Here is a 23251-nt window from a genome sequence, read left to right as displayed (position 1 = left end):
AGCCACACCCCAGGGCACAGGTTCAGCTTAAGACACCCCCCCCCCCCCTCTCCCTCTCTAGTTTCTTAGTGTCCTGGTCATCACAGATACCTCCGTGCCCGGTGTACATACTCTCAGCTGAGTTAATAATTTACTTCACTTTGTTTTTGGATTGTCCTGTATGCTGTGTACCATGTTCTATGTACGGCGCCGCGGACCCTTTGTAACGCCATATAAATAAAAGATAATAATAGTAATAACCATTAACAACAGAAAATCTATCCAGTATAATGTCTCATGCAGAAGCATGTTTACCTCCATGGCATGTGAGAATTATATTGCACAAATAAATGCAATTCACGCAGCTGTTTTATGATCTCTGTAGAAATCCTGGCTACATGACAAGTAACCGACACTGAACTTTGTATTTGCAGACATTGCTTTAACTCTTTACAAAAGAGTCCCTAGATATCAGGAAACCAACACACAGCAATATATACTTATTAAGGAAGGTAAAGCAAGCAAATGAGTACGTTTTCTCCTGGACAAAACCATGTTACAATGCAAGGGGTGCAAATTAGTTTATTATTTTGCACATAAGCTAAATACTGGCTGTTTTTTCATGTAGCACACAAATACTTGATAGCTTTATTTGTACACTGACTGACATTTAAAGTTGATCAAGAACATGCACTACCCATCATCATCATATATTTATTTATATAGCGCTACTAATTCCACAGCGCTGTACAGAGTACCCATACTATAAATCTGTCCCCACATTTTGAATTTGCCTCCCCTCCAATGGAACATGGTTTTGCAAAGGTGCAGTTTCTAATTTTTTTTTGTTTTACGTTCCTTAATGAATCAGGCCCATAATCTGTAATACACTAGCACAGGACCAGGGTATCTCAGCAACAGAAGGAGAGGGTACTCACTAGCTACAAAGAGGCCTGTCTTTTCAAGGTTAGCCAAAACTAACCAAATAGTGACACATTGCCCAATCCTGCCAAAGAGTGACAGAATCACTTTCTAACTTGACCACGTGTGTGACCACGAAGAGCCATGGCCAATAACAATCCAATCGTATTATTAATCACAGTCAGTCATTTTGGGACCACTCACACAGTCATCGGGACGAATGGCCAGGGATGTTGTCAAATGTGCAGTCATTTTAACTATGTAAAAAAATGGCGTAAAACGTGACCTGGACAGAATGTGGACAGTAAAGAAGCCATAGCGCAGCACTAGAGTCACTGAGTCATGTGAAGAGTGGGTGGTGCCTATATGTTGCATACAAACAGACTGACAGTTTGCACATGTATTTACAAACCATACCTGGGTGATGGCAGGGGTAGGGAGTATTGCTAGAGGCAAGGGCACTTGCCAAAGTTACCTACACATGGTGACATGTACTTCGTGGGCTGTACCAATCGTCACTGAGTCTTAAAGGCTGCATGCAAACTTTATTTTTCTCTTTTTGCCAACAAGTCGGGTGACTTTTGCACTAGAATTAGTGAAGAAAAATAACAAGCTATGCTGAAAGCCTTTTCCTAGCAGGAAAAAGTTATACCAAACTTTTACTAATAAGAAGGGATTAACACACTGGAGACGCTGACGTCTCAGTAAGAAACCAGAATGGCTGGACTGTACTGTAATATTTTGGCATTGATGTGATAGATCTAAAGCAGGAACTGAGACACAGCGCAGTGCCATGGTTGCTACAACACTGCTTGTAATGTCTCTCTCATACTGCATGTTAAACCTCGGCTTTGATCGTGAACATTTTTCCAGTTCATGCTTAATAACCCGCATCTGTTCTAGGTCACTTGTCACAAGAAAGGCTGCTCAAACGAGCAGGCACTTGTAACATTTACACATTCACTTTGCATGCACAATGGATGTATATACACTGGCTTTAAAAATAAATGATATAGAGGAACAAACACTATAAAACTCGTCAGGGATCCAAATGGCGACTAGGTGACCTTTATAGGCAGAAGGGCTGGGACATTAAAATGAATAATCATTTCTATGTGGTTATTTGCCAACAACGTTCTAATGTCCAGTAAACAAGAGCAACAATCAGTGATTGGCTTTGGTCAATCTAGTGCAAGTTAACTAAATAAAATAAACTGGTGAATGATATTTATGGGTACTGCACATGTGATCTGTGTTTGTAAATAACTCCTGTGATTTATCATCAGGTTTTTGGGTAGAACAAAATATACTCATGCTTTTGCAGACATTTTTAGCTTTGCATAAATAGAATTTGTCCATATGTCTATAGTTCCTTAACCACTGCTTGGTGAACTCGCAGCTAATAAAAAAGGTATTTAAAATCTAGCTCATATATTCATATTGCCATATTGTACATACAGACTTTTTATTGAGCCTGCTAGACCAGAAGTGCAGCTTCTTCTACTATTAATCTGTTAAATGCCAGTATATAAAGACGACACATGTACTATAGCAGATCTGGTCAACCTGTGGCTCTCCAGGTGTTGTGAAACTACAAGTCCCAGCAAAAGCATGCTGGAGTTTGTACCTTTCACAACATCTGTAGAGTCATAGGTTGGCCAGGCCTTTACTATAGAGGTCAGTGATCCCTATTTTTACCTCTGTATTTCACAATGAAGGATACAAGCATCAGCTAGAGAGAGTGAGAACAGATAACAAACCCAAAATCTGGGCCCAGCCATTGTGCAACCAGCACATGATTTGCAGTAAGAAAACTGCAACTTCACAGAAGGTGAAGTCAGGATAACTTCTGGTTCTGCTTTCTTGCAAGTTTAATACAATTAAATGGATTTTACAGTGAAATAACACTTGTATTATTAGTTGCACTCTGTTTTAATTATTAAAAGTACATTTTTAGATATGAAGCCAAACGCACTGATTAACCTTGCCCTAAATTTCCACTGTAGTAATCTTAACACATAAATTGAGAACCCCCCTTCCTCCAATGATAAAAATATAAAGTAACATTGTACATATCTTAATGTAGAACGATAAATAGGATGCAGGATAAAAAGCTGAAATGGCAAAGCATAGCATGTCTTTTGTGTGAGATGTAGAGAGAGGTAACTAACTTACATGAATAAGCAGCTGTTCGCACAAAGACTTACATTTTTTTGGGTTTGTTTTTTTTTAAAAAAACACCGCTCTCAGCATATAATCCACAGGACCAGCCACTTTGAGATATATTGTCATGGCAGCTCCAGCCAGAAATTGTAGAATTGATCAATTACAACTGATTACCCCTTTATCCATTGGACATGGCTTAACGCATGTCTCTTACACAAAGATTTAAAATATTTTTGTTTTGAGCTTAGTCCTCCCTTACAACGTTATATGCAAGAAACTTCTAATGATAGCCTATGTAACAGCACTGTGCATATATTCAAAAAGAACATAAAACACATGACATTGTTTACTCAGAAACATAATTTCACAGTTCAGATCGTTAATCAGCTAGGTAAGATATCAGCAAGCCATATAGAAAAACATTATTATTATTAAATCAATAACTGTCCACACATCTACATTAAGCCTTAAAATTAAAAGGCTTTAATAATACATTGGCGTTCTCTGTTCACTGTCCCATTACAGGTCTTTATTTAAACACCAACATATTGACAGATACACTATAATTTATGAAACGCTTGTCAAGAGATTTCCCAGTTGTTTCACTGTACTTAGTGGAAGAATGAGTAAAACAAATGTGTCTTATAAGAAAATAAGCATAACACATTTTAATTTCCTGGAATATTCTAGTTTCAAAGAGTAAAAAAATAATTAAAAATTAACTTTATATATAAAATACAAGACAAAAAGTGAGCAACACAAAAACCTTTTCAATGTAAACTAATGAAAAAACAAACAAAACAAAAAAACAAGAGGAAGGGATGATCCATCCGTAATATTACAATGCTGTATATTTACAGGTGAATCCATTAAATTGTAAGCTCCTAATGCCACGGAAACAATGTATCCAGCACACACAGTTATAGTTCTGGGGAACTTATTTGCAGTTTATAATGATGCTATTATTATATGAAATGAAAATGTTCTAATAAAACCCATATCAAATTTCTTTTTAAAAGTGTGAAAAGTGAATACGACTCACATTAGTGATTCCTTCACTTCTTTAAACGTGATAACTTTTAAGATTAATGGCATAAATAAATACTGTACCTACCTTAGAAATGTATCTGGGGATTTTATTTCCAGTTTATCAAGTTTCCTTTGCACATAGTCCCTGAATATTTAATTCAGTTTGAGGTTCACAGGAGAGTCGATTAATCTCATTCAATAACAAGATGCAGCAAAACCACCATCATACAAATTAGATATCTGAGGAATAATGTTTGTCATCAACATAATAATGTCATCATTAAGTGCAGTGTTGAAGTGGCCTGTCTTCCCAGCAGGACTAACATATACACATGTAATACTGCATAGCAGCTGGTCGTGTACATGTATTTCAGCACCCACTGTAATAGTAATTACATTTTAACTTGCCAAAATTGGAGATTCCCCATGAAGAGCGAGTCCAGACATAAATACAAAATGAAGCAGAGTTCTTCTCTCCCCCTGTTGTGATGACCACTCTCATATCTCCATCCCATAGACATGGCTGCTCTGGCAGAGGATTAGCTTTGGAATGCACTGATGAAGGGATTCTAGCATGCAACATTTCTAGATGAGAGTTCCCAGCATGCAAGGAGAAAAGTAGGAGTTTTGAAAGTATTTGGTGGGCTGGATGTGTCAATAATAGTAGTGGCTAAAAGTCATGAGGTGGCTCCTGTGCAAAAGTAGTTTTGGGCCCCCTTAGTGATGAAACTTCAGAGAAATAAAATGCAGCCACAACATTACTGGTTGGTTAAAGATGAAACAACAAGGGATGAAATTTTAGAGAATGTCAAAGGTTTACAGTTGTCAAAGTATGAATACTTTATTAAAAATGCTGCTTGTGATAGAGAACTTATTAATCTCAACATCCCAGATCAATTTCATCTGGCTGTGAGTCATATTGTACTTAATATACAGTAATACTGCATGTGTCTGGCCAGTACCACCCCAAACTGTTTTGTATGCACTAGGCCTCCTGTACCTCCCTAGCAGGATTCTATGCACTATGCCTCCTGTACCTCCCTAGCAGGATTCTATGCACTAGGCCTCCTGTACCTCCCTAGCAGGATTCTATGCACTAGGCCTCCTGTACCTCCCTAGCAGGATTCTATGCACTAGGCCTCCTGTACCTCCCTAGCAGGATTCTATGCACTAGGCCTCCTGTACCTCCCTAGCAGGATTCTATGCACTAGGCCTCCTGTACCTCCCTAGCAGGATTCTATGCACTAGGCCTCCTGTACCTCCCTAGCAGGATTCTATGCACTAGACCTCCTGTACCTCCCTAGCAGGATTCTATGCACTAGGCCTCCTGTACCTCCCTAGCAGGATTCTATGCACTAGGCCTCCTGTACCTCCCTAGCAGGATTCTATGCACTAGGCCTCCTGTACCTCCCTAGCAGGATTCTATGCACTAGGCCTCCTGTACCTCCCTAGCAGGATTCTATGCACTAGACCTCCTGTACCTCCCTAGCAGGATTCTATGCACTAGGCCTCCTGTACCTCCCTAGCAGGATTCTATGCACTAGGCCTCCTGTACCTCCCTAGCAGGATTCTATGCACTAGGCCTCCTGTACCTCCCTAGCAGGATTCTATGCACTAGGCCTCCTGTACCTCCCTAGCAGGATTCTATGCACTAGGCCTCCTATACCTCCCAAGCATGATTCTATGCACTAGGCCTCCTGTACCTCCCAAGCAGGATTCTATGCACTAGGCCTCCTGTACCTCCCAAGCATGATTCTATGCACCAGGCCTCCTGTACCTCCCAAGCATGATTCTATGCACTCGGCCTCCTGTACCTCCCAAGCATGATTCTATGCACTAGGCCTCCTGTACCTCCCTAACATGATTCTATATAATAGGGTTGGACTTGTTTTCTTTTAACAAAGATAGCAATTTCATATATCAAAAGCTTCTAAAGCTCAATTACACCTGCTGCTCCTTCTACAGGGGAAATCTCTTTGTTCCTTCTCCTGAACCAACAAGAGACTTCCTCTGCTTGCAGATTGTCAGAGGTACCAGTGACAGATCCCTGCTCTTGTCTTGACCCACTGGCTGTCTCCTATCCGATGCTTTATAACCTAACTCATAACATGACCATCGAGAAATCCAGCCAAAGATGCCTCTAAGAGAGCTGCCAGGTCACAATGACCAATGTGGCTTACAAAGTAAAGCTTTATAATTAAATATTTTATGAATATACACTATGTAATAAAACAAAAATCCATTCTACAACCCAGTGACCGGATCTCTTTAATTATGATTTGTGTATCAGGAAAAACTCCACTATACTAAAGTTAAAAATTCAGACTGATTGATGATGAAAACACAAATCAACTGTGGTGTTAGCCAATGTCTACATAGTTATTTTCAATCAAAAGAATAAAAGGTAAAAATAACATTAATCCACTCATTTTAGAGACTTTACATACACATAATGGAGGCAGCCATTATGTGGGAATGAGACTGCATTATATCAATTTGCTAAGAGCCAGTGATGCCACTGAGACAATAGGCCCTATGAACGACTGGCATTCTCATGGATATTGGTTCAGCCCAGAAAGGTGTACCAGTAAGGGACAGACTCAAGCAACATCCCATTATTTTGCTTAATCAAAACTGATATATGAGAAAAGTATAACAACCAGTATGAATTCTAGACGCAGGTTTAATAAAGTTACATGCACATAATATCAGGAATGAAAATAAATAGGACATCCTGACATTTGTTATCATTCCTCTACCTGAACTGTCATTTCCACCAAGTGTTAACAGCCTGGTCGGAAAGTCCCAAACTTTCTATAATGGAAAAAAAAAGCACCTGAAGATAAAAGAAAATTTATGGACTAATTTCAAAAGACACAGGGGACATTAACTCTATTAAAGCCTAGAAAAAGTAGGACAACCTCTGTAAATAGGTACAAGACTGCAGATTACAATCCTTATTTAGCTACATTAGGACAGGTTACTTTTCTATTTGCTATGAAGAAGACAATAGCACCTGCCTTCAAGTTCCTGGTTTTTGTATTAAAGTGTTGGGCTTCTACACAAACATGGCTAAAGTAAAAAGTATAGGAGAATACTCAAACAAGACTTATTCATAAGTTCCAGCTCATGAATTTGCCCTTTCTTGGTACTGGTTCTGAGAACTACAACAATGTTTCATATTAGTGGAATAGTTATATGCCAACAATTGACCAAATGAAAGACCACTAACAATTAAGCTATCAAAAGCCTGAACTCCAGCTAGCAAGGTGCACTCCTAGAGCTAGCGTTATTCCCTTGTAGTCCTCCTACACTTACTCCATTGACGACTGCCTCTTCCTTCCTCTTCCACCTCCAATGCGTTTTTCTCCCCCCCCCCCCCCACCCCTCACTGCTTCTCCCAGTCCTACTGCTAAAGAAGGGTTTGCATGGTTTTCAAGTGAAGTAATCCAACCTGTTTGTTTAACCTCATGTGTACTACACACACTTACAACACAAAATTATTTCATGAATTTTGATTCAATCTAATCCGTAAGAAATCACAGAACAATCTAAATACTTGTTCACAACGATCTCAATAATGTATACTTGAAATTGTGAGCAATGACAATGAAAAATGGGGTCACTGGTTCTTTTTTGTGAAGGATTATATATTCTCTGTACATGCTAATATTAGTATTGATAAAAAATTCCCACGCATTCAGCAAAACAACAGTTTTAAGATAATGAGTGATAAAATGTATCAACTGTGGCCAATCACATCTCTGGATACTTTTTGGAGTTTGATTATATTATTTTAGACCGTGTCACTAATGTCAATGTTTGTGGTGCAATCATATTTGAAGCATTTTTGCAAAGCACATCCGGGCATCTTTATCTCAACATCTGTAAGCTGAAGTGCAAAAACACAGATCTGTTTAGAACATGGCATATGCAATAAAAAAACAGGAGATCATCATCTCTGCATATCTGCAAAGTAATATTACACTATACAAAAAATGCCTCGATTCAAATCAGTAATAACCAGATGGCCACAGAGTTCTGCAGTCGGAATGGGGAGCTGAGCCATAATAAACAATAATTGCCAAAACTGCTCTTCCCTCATTAGCATATACATTAGAATAACCTAATAACAGTAAAAGAATTTAACATGAATGACCTACCAACATTCATAACTACATATATACAGTAAATGAGAGGGGAATCATTTTTTGTACACTGTTCCTTAAGTCAACTGAAGCACACTGCACAGAATCACTCTACGAAAGACTAAAATGCAGCTTGCACTATATGTCGGCTAACAATATAGCCTCTTCATATTGAATGAACGTGAATTGTCAGTTGCAGGACATATAACAAGTTTCAGCCCAGTATTTTGCAACACCACAAATCACAGTGATAGAGTACAGATAGGAACTGGAACTATTTACAGCTTACTCAGAGATCTGCTCACCACGATTCATTCACTGATGCTTGTGTAGTCAGCAAAGCTGCCAAGCATGACTAGTGAAATCCTATCAGGGGTGACTACCACAGCAGTAGCATGGCAGAGTCCATCAGATCTCTACTACAAATGTCTAAAGGAGAAGAAAAAAAATGGTTAAACAGCAAAAGTATTTAATTATTTTTATCCTTTTACTCCAATTAGTGTTTACATTTTCTTTACACACCATCACCCCTTTCTAATGGGAAGCTTATTGGAGTGGAATAAGAATCAGACACATACAATTGTTTTTCTTTCTAGTCGACAATGCTATAACTGAAACCCGAAAACAGCTCACCCAAACACAACTGTTTTAACAAGAACAATTATTATAAGTAATTGTATCATCATCATCAGCTATTTATATAGCGCCACTTATTCCGCTGCACTGCACAGAGAACTCATTCACATCAGTCCCTGCCCCATTGGAGCTTATAGTCTAAATTCCCTAACACACACACACAACCTAATTGTATGTTGTGCAGGCTGCTCTTCTCTCAGGCTTATTTACTAACCTAGATGATATACACAAATTTGCATGAAAACAATAGTAGACCTCTCTGGTCAATCACAATACTGCAACTGATCAGCTCAGATATTATTGCTTTCTCCACTTCCAAACGTGGCTAGTAAAACGTCTGTCAGACAACCTGGTGGCTCCAAGCTCATCCAGAGTTAAGCTGGGTACACAATGCAGAAAATTTCTCCCAATGCAATATCATTAACGATTTTGCCAACGACTGCAAGACCCCATAAGCATGCCGGATCCATGTGTACACACTATACACGTTTTACACAATTTACCTTCAGATCTGTGCTCTACATCTGTCATAAATATCTGCTGAAAAGATCTTGACTCTGAACTCTATGGAGATCTGTCTACACTGCTGGTCGTGAGTGCATACACAGCAGAATTTGTCAGACATCATTCCATCGTTCATAGTGATTTCTAGTTAGTTTATAAAATCAAATAAAATGATACAAAGTACAGGGTGATTCAAAAGTCGCAGTACACCCTTTTATTTCAAAAACTCTACAGGAAATTGGAAAACCTAAATACTGGTCTATCTTTTACGGTATGTACCAAACATGGGCGCCATCATGAAATCGGCCAATCGGCCCAATTCCTGTAGAGTTTTTGAAATAAAAGGGTGTACTGCGACTTTGAATCACCCTGTACTTTAAAACAATAAAACATGATCGTGGGAGTGTAAACACTAATGCGATATCAGACCCAAGTCATCAGGAAATATACAGAGGGAATTCAATTGGCTGCGTTACTAGTGAAAGTAAAATGGCCGGCGCACTATTATCGATAGTACGGTAATTTTAATGCGGATTTATACTTGCGGCTCTCAGAGCTGCGATCAAAATTCAGCATTGTAATTACAATACTGCAACTGAATTCCGGCCAATTGAATTCCCCCAACAGACGCCCAAGTAACTGGATTTATACAACTCTGCAGTCAGTGCAAGCTCACTGCAGTCAGCCAGGAAACCTTCCTGTCTAAGCAGAAGGTCAAACAGCTTTACCAGGGATCAGCTGTAGAAATAAATGTAAAAAGCCGTCTCTGATTATGTGTAACATACATTCAGATACACACAAAATACAAACTGATATTTTGGAACAAATATCTGATCCTAAAAATGGTCATAATAAGAGAGACATCTATTGCTATTAGCTTAATGAGGGTCTAGAAAAGGAATAAATGTAGTAATAAATAGACAGACGCCAGTAAATTAGAGTGGAGCAGAAGGCATAAGTGAACCAGAGACTTTCTGCCAGATGAACATGCAACGTGTGGATTTATACTGGATGTTCCTAACATCTTTATTGCAGCAACAGAGCCTGGCATCCAACATAACATGTAAATCAAACACTCAGGACTTGCTAATCTTTTTAGCGTTCCAACAACAAACCCGTAACATCACACAATTAATTATACCACCATACTTACATGTGACTGCATGAAATGCAATCCTTGAATCACATTATTTACTCTATAAATTATGAATCTGTTCAGCTATTTATGTACTTTCTCAGTTCTCTCCTGGGAACCCAAAGCTATATTCAATACGTATCCAACTGAGTGACTTAATGCAATAAATAGCACGGTCTCGAAGGGTTGCCCCCTCTGTTGCCTCTCCTATTTGCACTTTTCATAGAGCCACCAGCAGATCTTATAAGACGAAATCCAAAACATTAGGGAAATAGGTGTGATGAATGAGGTTTATAAACGGTCACTCACACTTCTTACTCTATCATTCCCCCACAATTCTCTCCAAAAATCTATAAAGTCCCAAATTCATACTTGCTATTTTTGGATATAAAATAAATTACTCCAAATCTAATAAATATTTGGGTATATACCTTCTATTCCTCTCAGTGTCAGGAACATCTCCTTACTCTCTTCTCTTTAATTGAAAAGGATCTACATGCACGGGCAGCATTGGGCAGCATGGTGGCTAAGTGGTTAGCACTTCTGCCTCACAGCACTGAGTTCAATTCCCGACCATGGTCTTATCTGTGAGGAGTTTGTATGTTCTCCCCGTGTTTGCGTGGATTTCCTCCGGGTGCTCCGGTTTCCTCCCAAACTCCAAAAATATACTAGTAGGTTAATTGGCTGCTAACAAATTGACCCTAGTGTGTGTGTGTGTGTGTGTTAGGGAATTTAGACTGTAAGCCCCAATGGGGCAGGGACTGATGTGAGTGAGTTCTCTGTACAGCGCTGCGGAATCAGTGGCGCTATATAAATAAATGATGATGATGATGCACGGAGTGGGTACATTAACTCCTGGTTTGGTCGCATTGTTTCTTTTAAAACTAAAATTCTCCCTTGAATTACTTATTTCCAACAATCCCAGTCCAAGTTCTGTGAAGTGTTCTTAAACAGGTACAAAACTTTATCAACAAGTTTATTTGGAAGAATAATTTACCTACGCTAAAGTTCTCATAAAAACTTAATTAGGTCAGCTGGTGAATGTGGTACGAGCCTCTTGAACATTTCTATATGTTCGTTTGCATTTCATTTGGCCCAACTTGTGGCCTGGTTCTCCCCCATTCCCTTTACCCTGGTTTCAAACTTAAAATTCTAACACCCGAGTTACTGATGCAACACTCAAACAGAAACTTCATACTACATTTCTGTATGGTCTGCTCTTTTGTGCCTTAACAATCCCGGATTAGAAGCACACTCTAGTAGACTAGTTTATCATATTTTAAATTCAGCCAAACCATCTAAAGCTTAATATTGGATAGGTTCATGTCCACCCCCCCCAAACATTATAGAAATGTAATGTAAAAAAAACAGGAGATATAAACCATACTTGCCAACATTTGTTTTCTGGCTTCCGGGAGATGCCGGCTGGGACATGGGCGTACAAGGGGCGGGGCGCCGAGATTGCGTCATTTTGGGGCCAAACGCTGCGATTTCGGGTGAATCGCGGCGTTTAAACCGAATTTTGCCGATCACACTCGCCCGGGAGTCCGGGAGACTCTCGCAAAATGCGGGAGTCTCCCGGACATTTCGGGAAAGTTGGCAAGTATGATATAAACAGATGATCCTTTTCATAACAAGACATTGCACAGAACAAAACAACAGGGGTATAATCTCCCAAAAAGAAAAAAAGTTGTATAGCATGCTATAAGGTTGCTCTCTGTTCAACAGTGTAAAATATTCTGTCATGTAAATTTTTTCTGTGGTGCATTTGCAGCCAATCAACAAGTATCAACTCTCCTCCACCCAGCTGTCAATTTCAAAAGCAAGGTCAGGCTGAAAACAGCAGGTGATATTACACAAGATAACAGTGACAGTCCACTGAAGTTCACTGATATGGATATTTTGCACCCAAAAAGAACTTAAATATTATTGTTTGCATGAAAGATCATTCACAATCACCCTGTGGGTGCAGGACAGGCTGTACCTTATACTGCATTGCAAAAGACACACTTCATGCACACACATAAAAAAAACGAAAAAAACAAACTTATCAAACCGCCAAGTAAATACCTGCCAAATTTTAAAGAACAGCAAAGCACTTGGAGGACTATTAGCTGGTAATGTTGGCATAAGAGGCAGCCATTTTGTTTGCTGGATCAATATCCAGCCTCCATCACTAGGTACGTCGCTGAGGCATGATTCTGCTTTCAGTCCACAAAATGGCTGCCTACGCTGTGTGGAAATGGATCCACTTTAAGACTGCCTTTATTTTTGATTGCTTAGTGATCAAAAAAAAAAATGCGTGCAACTTATGCTTAGTATATTCCGGAGCATTATAGAACAACACAAATTAGACAACTAACACGTATATGAAAGTATGCAGCTATTACCCTTAAAGGGAAGAGCATTATTCATAATGGAAGACAAACTGCTCGGCTATGCTCCAATCATTAGTGGGTATTTCGCCAACTCTTATACACTAAATCAAATTAGAATCAGATTTCAAGCTACACAAGCAGTCAATGTCCATTAAATCGCACAAAGTGAATTTAAAAAAAAACAAACAATAATTTTCTATGAGGATTTTACCCCAAATTACCAGTGCTTGGGTTTGGATTATATCCTCCAATTCTTATCCCCTGATCATGTTTTATCGCAACAAAAAACATATTGCATCTACAGAATTGGTTTTACAAACTTCCTATAAATCAGGATTAACGATGGAACGATGTCGGGCAAATGTGACCGTGTGTGTGCTCTGACGACCAGCAGTGTAGACAGTTATCTGTAGAGTGTACAGAGTCACTATCTTTTCAGCAGATGGTTATGAGATGAATATCACAGATTGGAGGTTAATTCGTGTAGGTGTGTACATATAAAATTGCATGCGCATCGGAATTTTCATTGTTAAAGAAATTGCATCTGAAGTAAAATGCAATAGTATGTACCCAGCTTAAGTCACTTTATAACTACAACAAGACAGAGAATAACACTTTCACTTTTGGGTTCACAGAAGCCAGAGCCCAGGGTTTAAACAAGTCATAAATATTAATTGAAAGTAAATAAGCTCATGTTACATACAGTTAACCTTGTCAAAAAGCAAAGTCAACATTGATGTAAGAAAGCCTGTTGCTGGCCGGAATAAATTGTTTTCTGTGCGAGGTTGTAGATTTTGTGGGGTCTGAAAAGTTCTTGGGCTTCCTCAGTACCATACAACGAAAACATAAAGACCGGAGGTTCCGCTATTCAGTACACAAGCGCTAAGTAGAAGTTGGAATATTCTCCCAGCGCCGACAAGTTTAGAACATGTTGTGTGAACCAGCTGAGAAGTTCACACAGGAATATAAGATTTTAATTGATACCGCACAACTGTTTTTGGCCAGTTACTTAATGGTGTTTGATTCGTATAACAATGATTCTGCATTTTTTCCAACTTCCGTTACAGGTGACTTCTTGTGTTCTAGTGGGATAAATCAATCAGACATATGCATTGAATAACATTTCTCTTCACAAAATAGTCTTCGCTATGTACATCTCAACCACTATATCATCATTACTTCCATGTGTCAGTTCATAACCTTGGGCCTGATTCATTAAGGATCTTAATTTGAGAAACTTCTTATTTCAGTCTCCTGGACAAAACCATGTTAAAATGCAAGGGGTGCAAATTAGAATTTTGTTTTGCACATAAGTTAAATACTGACTGTTTTTTTCATGTAGCACACAAATATCAACTTTAAATGTCAGTGTACAAATAAGCTATCAAATATTTTCTCAAGTTAAGATCCTTAATGAATCAGGACCCTTGTCATTTTTCTTTTATCCACTGGATTCCAGGAAGTCTACCAAAGAAAAACAAAATCTTGCGCAAAGCATGTTTTGATGTCTTACACAATGTGGTGCCATTTGCAAGTGTGTAACCTGTCAATCTTTTTATACATGCTTCCAGAATATGTTACACACTAGCTTGAAGACACTAAACACACAAGATCAAGCCACTAAATACATAATGTGCCCTACAGACTCCCTTGTGTACGGTAACTGTATAGGCAAAAAATTAAAAATCCAACCATATGACACAGCTGAAAAGCAAACTAAGAAGGGACAGATATTAGGGAGCAGACTTACTAAAACTTCTAAAAAGGAAAAGTGGAGATGTTGCCCATTGCAACCAATCAGATTCCAGCTATCATTTTCTAGAATGTACTAGATAAATGTTAGCTAGAATCTGATTGGTTGATATGGGCAACATCTCCACTTTTCCTTTTTAGAAGTTTTAGTATATCAATCCCCAGGTAATAACATTCACCAGTTACCGCTACGCATGTTTTCAACACATGGCTGTAAATTACATGATGCTGTGTAGCTGCTGTATTCTACACCAGAGGTGAACAAAATGTGGGTCCTTAAATTGCACACTTAGAAACTTTCTATTTCCCCCTCAGGGAGACCTTCACTACCCCGAAATCAGGAGCCGCCAGGGCCGATGCTAGAGTCGTTGGCACCCTAGGCACATTTTCAAAATCGGCGCCCCCCGCCCCATTTTCAAAATCGGCGCCCCCCCCCCCTCCTCTTTTCTTACCTTAACTTGCCTCCTCTCTGCTCCGTCTGCTCGGTGCCCTAGGCAAGTGCCTAACCTTGCCTAATGGGAGCGCCGGGCCTGGGAGCCACCCAGACATTCCGGGAGAGTGGGCAAGTATGCTAGTTTGTCATATGGGCAATTGCTGCTTGGTGGCACACAGACGCTCGGGGTGAGAGTGAAGTATTTTACTCAATGTAATAAAAGAAAACCGCGGTTCTACGGATGGCTGGAATGCCTATATACAGTGGACATTTCCACTTTGTGGGTTGAACCAATATTCAATCAGTTTACTAAGATCTAACATCACTGAGTTCCACTAGAGGGCTACCTGCAATTTAACAAGATTTTATAAAACCAAGTTTTATTCATGAATAATTTAATAATTCTTAATGTGGACACAATAAAATTCAATAAATCGCTCTGCAAAGCTCTAGAACTACAGCTGACCTTACATGGTGTGGTTTGTCTAACCTGGAAGTGAAAGGTGACCATGCAAGTACAGGCTGCCTGGACTATCACCATTTAACAGGTAGCTCTTGAAGTGCTATAATCTGCAGCAGCTATTGCAATGCATATGAACAATCTAGTACTGGAGTTAATACTTCTTCTGTAGGGTTCTTTCAGAACAGCGCAGTAACAGATCTGTCACAATGAAATATGGGACTCTGTACAATAGCATCATGAAGTCTTTTAGGAGAAGGTCAAGTGTCAAATGAAAAAAAAAAAAAAAAGACTTTTGTAGCTTTCTATTATGGGAAGGAAACATTTAATTTCATACATTACTTTAAAAGAATACAAATGCACACAGCTAATATTGTAGCTACTGTATATATGCATCAAATTATTAATGTGGACCAAGGTATGTACATAACTCCAGGTTTAATTTGTTGCTCTTGTTTTTTGTTGTTTTTTTTTTAAACAAACAACGCCAATGATAGGAAAGTGTTTGCGATGTCAGAAGATTGTTCTTCTTGGACTGTCCACCCACTACTAGAAACACCCTGGCTGCCTCCAATCAACAGCTGAGATTTAACTTACATGCAAGTTTAAATACTGATCTATCTATTTCACATATGAGAATAGATGCCTTTTACATTCAGCTTTAAAACCAGTCATTTCAATTTTTTAGTTCAACTTTAAGGCTTGTTAATCTAGTGCTTTGCAGTAATGCTGGTACAGCTACAGAATCTGTTATCCATAATGCTTTATAAAGTTTTTGAATAAGTGGTTTTGTAAACCTAAGCACCAGGTCTAAAATATAGTAAATAAAATGTGCATCCCACACACTGCTCCAGGCACTCCCCTTCTCATTAACCTCATTAGCAGTGCTCCTCACAGTGACTGTATGAGGAAGCGCTGCTTGATCACATTTGTTTCTGAATAAAAGGTCCCACACCTGTAGAAAAGTGCCTGGGGCATGTGTACATATTTTTTTTTATTTTATTTTACTTACGCAGAAAACACTAATACCAAAGAACACGTTTGTCAGCCTACGCACAGAGATTCTTACACTCTCCCAGGAGCAAAAGGATTTTCATTGAAGGTTAGTTCACACCTGTGCACTTTCACACACTCATAGTAAATTACAAAATTGCCGTCATTGCGTCTAAAATGGCAACGCTGTATGACCCATTTCTCAGGATTTGGTCAAGGCAGAACCTGTAAAGAACATTATAAAACTTGGCTAACGCACAGATTTGTTTTTATGTGCATTAGAAATGAGCCTTTAAGAATGCAATAGGTTAATAGTGGGGTTAAAGCAAAGCAAACTCTTAAATATGAAACATTTTCTGAACTTGAGAACCCCAAATTTTATGTATTTTGTTTTACTAGCCAGGCTCTACTATGATTGTTTATATGGCACACTCCTCCTCATTGAGAGATCCCTACCAATGTTTAATTAATTATATCTCCTGTATTGTTCATGTGCTCTCTGTACCACATGGTACACTGAGCCCCGCACATACCCAGACGCATTTTACCAGACAGGTATAATTTAACAGAAAATGCTGCACCTTTCTACACTCTGATGGTGTTCCTAAACTTTCTGCAATCTCAGACACACATTTCACCAAGACAATTTATTGCAAACAGCACTCTAAGAAAGGAGAGAGAAATCTTTGCTGGATCTTCCTGTACAAATCACAGTTCTTGGTACAGCACACTGGCCACCAGGCATAGTTTATAAGCAGGCTGATGTCTCTGCATTTAGCCCATGAATAAACCCTGCACTTAATAGAATTCAAAACTATAGGTTGACACATTGTGACTTAAGTTAAGTAAACAAGGAGCCTGGTTCTGTCATGTAAGATACAATACTAGTAGAAATAAAACAGCAACCTTTTGTCTCCTGTGAAACAAATTATTCTCCATGCAGTAAGATACACATTGATGCCACAAACATTTCCATTAGAGTACATATCTGCATCCTGTATCCATGTACAACTGCTCAATAAATACGGAAGCTACATGGTCCAGAGCTTCCCCTCCCCGCAAATTACAGAAAAAAAATGATTTCCAAAGATGCTGGTTGAGGCTATAAGGTTATAGGAGAAGAGTGACCTGCATGTTGCATTACTCAGCCACAAGCAAGGTACAAAACATGCACTCTAATTTAAAGTGCTATTAAAGCCACTATTTGTCATTAACATATATGAAAGGTTGTGTATTACTGAGCGGAACAATCTATATTAAATGCCTGGAGTGTTCATAGTTTAGTAAATAAATTCTACTGTTTCATACGTCCCAACTTAGGCAGGAGAGTCCCTCCATCCCGCCAGAGCAGTGAACGGGTGCCGTGTGCACTGGGGGCTTGTGGTAATGAAGGTGTTTGGAGGGGAGGGGAGTACGGGCAGCCTAGCACTCCAAAAAAGTTAGGCATGTCCCTGGGGTGTATGACCATGCCTCCATTGAGATGTGGCTACACCCCCTGGCCCAATACCAGATTCCCAAATGTTGGGAGGTATGCTGTCCAGCATGTCTTTGTCACTCATCTGCAGCAGGGTGCCATGTTAGAAAGGAGATACTTCTCCAACTAAACATGCAGACAGCAACAGACAGCTTGGCAGACTTGCTTTGCAGAAACGCAAATTGTGGATTGGTGGATTCATTCAAAGGGGCGGGACCAGTGTTTTTATAGCAACTCAGTCTAAGCTTTTTGACCTGCAAGAGATCCCATCAGGACATTGTCCTAAAGACAGGGGAAGACTTTCAGATGTCAGTAATGGAGGGGGAAGATAATTTACTTTTAAGAGAACTGCAGCTCATTAAATAATGTATTTTATTTTCATGGTTCCTATCGGAAAATTTCTATTTGGGGGTTTATTAATTATATGCAAAATAAACAGTTACCAAAGGTGACCTGCAATTGCTGGTTATCTGACCCGGGTCTAAGCTTCTTGCGGGTTTTCTGCTTACTCTACACAATACAACAAACTGTCTCCTACAATACTAAAGTTGCAGTGTCAACATAAATAATCAATTAGAAACTTCTGTTTGAGCCAAGAAAAGTTCAGATTAAACTCCTTCCACATCCTGTCATTCACAAATTTGCATCTCGGAGCACTATTTAGCTGGACATGAAGTTTGCCAATGTAACTTATGCAGCAGATGTGTTTTCTAAAATATAGGATAATAAATGAAAATGAAGCAGGATATTTAAACAAAATATAAAAGGATCAAATTATCATATAATGCTTCAATTATACAGAGCTATAAAGCATTGAACAGAATGTCTCCAAAAGATCAGAAATGGTCTGAATAGATTTTGCCTTCTAGGCCCCTTGTTGCCACCACGTCACATTGTATCTATATAAAACAAATTCTGCCAGTAATTTTCAGTAATTAGCATTGCTGCCTCACAGCACGCGTTTGATTCCAACCAAGGACCTATCTGTGCAGAGTCTGTATGTTCTCCCAATGTTTGGATGGGTTCCTTCCATGTTCTCCGGTTTTCCCTCACAGTGAAAAAATATACTAGTAGGTTAATTGGCTGCTAACAAATTGGGCCATAGCAAAGGTGTGGTAGGGAACTTAGAAAGTAAGCAAATGGCAAAAGATCACAAATTTTCTGTACAGCGCTGTGCATTATGATTAGCACTATATAGAAACAACAATAATAATACTAATAGATTTTTTTTGCTTTGCATACTAGTAGACATATGTGCATCAAAATACCATCTCACCCATCCCAGTTTTGTACAGATAGATATAAAATAAGTAAAAAAAAAGGAGCACAAACTGGTGGGAGAATCATAAACCCATGTAGGGACAAGTAGGTGATAAATGCTATTATTCCTACTATATAGATGATACATGGGAAGTAACGGATGCAATGCACCACGAATTTCACTAGTTCCTAGTGAATTCATATACTACATTCTGTTCTCATGAATGTTAGTTAAGCACATAATATAGTCACTCCATTGTGTCAATGTGCCGGTCCTCTCTCTGGTTAAGAAATTAGCATTATTGAAAGACATATTAAAAGTATTTCAGAGCTTGAAGATATGAAATTGATTTATTATGTGGAAGAAAACAATCTGGCTCTGTGCTCCCTTCTCTTCCATAGAACGGGAATCCCTACTGATTGCTTTCAAAGGCACTGCAGGAAGCCAATAAAAGTTAGCAGTAGAAAGTAAAATTGCTTGCAGTCAGCTATAACAAAAAGAAGAATTTCAATCAGCTTGAGAACACATCTAAACGTGCGAATGCTGGGTGACAGTAACTGAACAGACTACAAATTTAGTTGGTTCAGCCCCAACTTGAGTTAAAAATAAATAAATTCAATATGCCCAACTCTGAAACAACGTGTAGGATTTGGATGAATTCATCCTTGATGGAAGTTGCATATAAATAATGTTATGTCCTCTCTTAAATGGTGGCAAATGAATAATGGTTTTACAATGAAAGTTAACCTACTTGGCAATATACACAAATGATTAAGCAATTGATATTATGAATATATAGCTGATATGAATAGCAAATGGCCTGTCCTTCACAAACACATCAATAAGCATGTGCCACAACAATGAGCACAGCATTGCACTGCAGAAAATTGGACGCTATGTATCCTTATTGGCAAGCTTGCTTAACGAGTACACTGAAGCAATACTGGAACCTGAAGTCTGATCCAACAAAGTTAGCCAATGTGCGTGTGGTAACGAATATATAAACAATTATTAACAGTGATTGCATTTCCCCTAGTAAAGTGGAGGCAACGCTTGGTACACCATATTGCAGATTATAAAGGATCCAGACAGTGAACATGTTTGTGTGTGTGTGTATATATATTTTATGCTGCCTGTGTGTATTCATGGTATTGGGATCATTTCATCTAAACAGTACACGTGCTGCCATGCACAAAACAGGCCTTAAATTTAAAAAATAATAAAAAAGATCCAACATATTGTAATTATTTTTTTCAGGGCATATTCTTTTTATTAACCACTTAAAAAAATGAAACAAATCCCCTCAACTTCCACCAATCTAATTATACCTTAAAACCCAGGATCTAATTATAAGGCCAGTGAGGGTGGAAGATTGAAAAGAGCTTAACACTTTCACTGCTGCATTAGAGCCCTAGTGCATAGACCACACTGTGTGTACATTGTCTTGTCTTGCAGCAGTTAAAATCTTGTTCTCATTTGAGATTGGGATAGAACCTGACAGGTCTGAGCCCTGTAAGGGAGATTGCTCACCCTTTGATCTCCTGTGGAACAGCTAGTAGATGGATTTTTAACACTATCCTCACCATCCAGTGTGCTGTTTACTAACTACTACTCCTGGAAAGATTTGATCCTACCTAAACATATCATTTGGAGAATGCAAATGCATAAGCTGCACATGCAAATTAATTGTTGTAAATTATTAAATGTCCTCTGTAAAGTGAATACTGGTGTAAATACTGCTGTGAATCACAGTGCAGCTATACTGCCAAGAAATAGATTATACATTTATTGTTAATAAAGAGGTGTGACTAAAGCCCCCTTATTAGTATTTACTAGAGACCTAAGGTTTCCAGCACAATCATTTACCATCATTTCGCTCATATCTATAGCAAAGACCAGTTTTAACCCCTTTGCAGCTAGTAAGCTTTATAGCTCATGGAGGTCCTCTGGCATTTTGACAGGTAAGCACAGTCCTCCCTGGGTTATACTCAAGGGTTAATACGGCGAGATATCACAGTGCGTCAGAACCGGCACGTTGCTATAGCTGGATTAGCTCTAAGGTATATAACGCATGTTATGGGAATACATTATAAAACAAAGCAGCCCTTCATAAACCATATAGAGCATATGGGCTTCCATAACCACTAGCCTATATAGCACTGAGAAACATACAAAGCAGAAGAGCACGTTACAGCCTCATTGTGTCCAGCCCCCTTCCCAAGTGTTGCATGGAAAGACAGGAGAGGAGGAAGGTACCTGGCACAGGAGTAGCCTGATAGAATTCAATCTGAGAGCCACATATATATTACACAGGCAATTTGATAACAGCAATATTGAAAGGGTTACATGCCCAGCCAGGTAGAGCTATATAACACAGTGAGGCAACCAGGGAAAGCGAGATTTTAGCAAGCAGGGTTCAAAGGACACAATACTAGGTGAATGGTCCAGTGCACAGGTCAGTAATAATGCTCCATACATTGCAAGTGGCTAAACCCTGCTGCCACCTGGGCAGTGTAACCTGTTCTTACCGTGTCAGCGCAGGTAGCCCTCACAGCCTATATTCAGCAACCAGCCGCCGCCGCCAGGGTATGTCCACAATAAATCCTGTATGTACTCTCCACTCTTGCTCCGAGCTTTCTCTTGTCTGCTCAGCTACAATATGTGCGCAGGTTCCACTGTACTCACAAAGACAGCGCGCTGCTGGGAAGTGGTGAGCACACATTAGCGCACAGGTAGTGTCTCGCCGACTCCACCTAGTGGAATAATATGATACTACAAGAAGTTGCTGAAATACAGGCCCATATTTCCAAACATCTACAAGTCTATAAATATGCTTATAATCTGGATCATGATTTTGGACGAGATCTATACATTTGGCAAAGTGGATGTATTGCCTCTAGCATCATTGGGGATGGTTAGTTGGTTGGAAGATGAATGCTTGCACAAGCTGATAATTATCTCTTGACTGCATTTATTAACACTTCAATAGAATAATAGGCATTACTGTTGTTTTTGGGCCACACCTGACAAAATTGGACCAATTTTCCAATATCACTATCAATATCATAGCACCTGTGGACAGCATAATTGTTAGATACATTCTGTAGTAGAGCGTATGTAACTAGTGCTTTCTGTTGCAGATTCTCACCTAACTCGCATACCCAAGATCATCAGGTTTGCATGATTTGTTACTTGTGACACATCCATAGAGGAAGGGAAGCGTAGTAGCCAGGGCCAGCGCAAACATTAGGCAAATTTCGGGGGTTGCCTAGGGAGCTTAGGGGTCAGCTAATATGCAGCTTAGCTACATTAGACATATTGTCCAATTATCTAATTGTGAGCAAAGGTCACTGTGAAAAAATATATAACATCTTGTTTAAATTAATTCTAAGCTATTTTTTTTATTTTTATCTAACTCTAATAGTGTGTGTTTGGGGGTGGTTATATCTCTTAAGCATTCCAGGTTTGCACCATCAGAGAACCTCACATGCTTATATCACAGAGACCCTGGAGCTTCAAATCAAAACAACAAAAAAAAAGACAAATGAAAACTCTACTTGCAGATAGATGGTTACCCCGCTATCTGAAGCCGAGAGTTAGGGTGCACCTCAGTTCTTGACCCTGGAGGGGAGTCTATTTATAGGTCTACAATGGAGCTTTATAAAAGTCTTTCCATAAAGCTATAGTGGGAACCATGGATTAATTTGCAGTGTGCCCTTTTTGTCTGCCTAGCCTGCAGGGAAAGTGAGCGCTATTTCAAGCACTCCACCTCATAACTTCAAATAAAGCGGGAATCTCAGAAGGGAGACACAGGCTGACACACACTCAGACACATATATAGATGCAGAGTCACACACAGACTGGGGGCATGAAATAAAGTGGCTCCCTTGTAGAACCCTCTTTCTCCTCTCCAGCCTATATATAGGACAGTCCAGCTCCGCGGCTGAACATAAATAGCTGGGTTGGCATAATAAACAACTTG

The 23251-nt window shown here is 39.2% G+C and overlaps 1 protein-coding gene across 4 annotated transcripts in view; it reads right to left on the bottom strand.

Annotated features, from left to right (window-relative positions):
* Positions 1-21957, bottom strand: part of SEMA4G (semaphorin 4G) — a 507048-nt gene extending 485091 nt beyond the window's left edge. For 2 of the 4 annotated variants that reach the window (XM_075216263.1, XM_075216260.1), the window contains exons 1-2: positions 21798-21957; positions 8549-8672 (exon numbers count right to left, since the gene is read on the bottom strand). The gene's annotated coding sequence lies outside the window, so the exon portion shown is untranslated. Of the gene's footprint in view, positions 1-8548; positions 8673-15100; positions 15133-21797 lie in introns of those variants that run through there. The other 2 variants (XM_075216262.1, XM_075216261.1) reach the window with 2 other exon arrangements.
* Positions 21958-23251: the final 1294 nt, after the last annotated feature.

The sequence above is a fragment of the Mixophyes fleayi genome, chromosome 6 (genome assembly GCF_038048845.1).
Source record: "Mixophyes fleayi isolate aMixFle1 chromosome 6, aMixFle1.hap1, whole genome shotgun sequence".
In the NCBI taxonomy this organism is placed as follows: Eukaryota; Metazoa; Chordata; class Amphibia; order Anura; family Limnodynastidae; genus Mixophyes; species Mixophyes fleayi.
This window is presented reverse-complemented; position numbering and strand designations above follow the sequence as displayed.